This window comes from Mus caroli, chromosome 5, assembly GCF_900094665.2.
Source record: "Mus caroli chromosome 5, CAROLI_EIJ_v1.1, whole genome shotgun sequence".
NCBI classification, from domain to species: domain Eukaryota; kingdom Metazoa; phylum Chordata; class Mammalia; order Rodentia; family Muridae; genus Mus; species Mus caroli.
The window spans coordinates 5396866-5398387 of NC_034574.1; positions in this window are offsets into that span (position 1 = coordinate 5396866).

Below are 1522 nucleotides of genomic sequence, written 5' to 3' on the forward strand. Positions count from 1 at the left end.
GGGTGTGTTTTTAATGGTTGAGACATCTGTACCATTGTTGCTAGGGTAGGTTTTCTTTTTAAGAAGTTAAGTGGATACTTTTGTTGTTTGTGTGTGTGTGTGTGTGTTTTAGTGAGAGGAGCTTGAGTTGTAATAAGAATGTGCCCTGCTTAGTGTGATGTAGAGAAACCATTTTATTTGTTTTTCATATGCTGAGGCTAGAACCCGGGATTCCTAAATGTTAGTCTGAGCTGCAGCACTTCTACTCCTGAGCCACACCCCCAGCTTTGGAGAAGCGATGTGTGTGACAGATGTTCATGGAGTACAGATCTGCCTTACAAACAGAAACACTAGAGTAGTGCATGTAGGATTTCGTACCAGACTCCCCGGGTTCAAATTCTAGCTGGACTTTACCAGCTGTGTGATTTGGAGCAGCTGTCTAAACTCTTCTGGCTTCTCTCACCTCTTTTGCAAAATAGACATGACACAGCATGTGCCCTGACTTTCAGTGTAGTTGTGAAGACTAAGTATGATATACAGTCATGTTCCTGTATGGCTTAGAAATGAGTTGTGACATATGTAGTCTTAAACCTCAATCTAGGAAGCCAAGTCTTTAGTAACAAGAAGAAAGTGTCTTTAATAAAACAAAGAACAAAGTCCCAAATACCTCTTCATTAGATTTCAAAAAGGAATGCAGTGTAGGAAGATGAATCAAAAACACGGAGTCATGTCTTAAGTGTGTGCCTAGTAATTGAGAGAGCTTTTGCACAGGCGGTATACAGCATACACAGTGCAGGCCACCTTGAAGGCCACGGATTTGAAGAGAATGTCCCAAAGACGTACAGTATTAGTCCCAGTGTAATTAATTAGACCTGGTCTTCTTGTGTTTATTTCATTTTACTCCTGTGAAAATCTAGGTTAAAAAATGCTTAGTCTCTGAAAAAAGTAAAAATTTTCAATTTAATATGATGATTGTATAGAAATTTTACCCTTGTGTGATGAAGTGAGTAAGATTCATTTGAAATTCTAAACACATTAAGTGTTTAAATTTAAATCTATATCAATTGGTTATTTTGATTTTAATCAAAAAATCAAACTATTTCACTTTTGTTGACTACAGTGTAATACTTTGATGTATGTATATGCTGTGGAGTGGTTAGATATAGCTGATTCCTGGGATTTGAACGTGAATCTCTTAGTCATAAGCTTAAAATATCCAGTACTCAATCTTCTGATGTTATTTGTGCCATTTTGAAATGAAATTGGTTGTGTTAGAAGGAAAGGGACCCATGAGGAAGATTGTTCTTGAGTATTAAGTAACTCCATGCCTTGGTCCCCTCCTCAGGTCTTCTTCTCTATTTTGCTGGGGACTTTTAGTATTGGACACTTAGCCCCAAACATAGAAGCCTTTGCAAACGCAAGAGGGGCAGCCTTTGAAATCTTCAAGATAATTGATAATGTAAGTCTGACCTGCCCATTTAGCCATCTAATTAAAAGAGTTTTCTGACTGAGCCAATTTCATGATTGCTTCCTCTCTCCACCA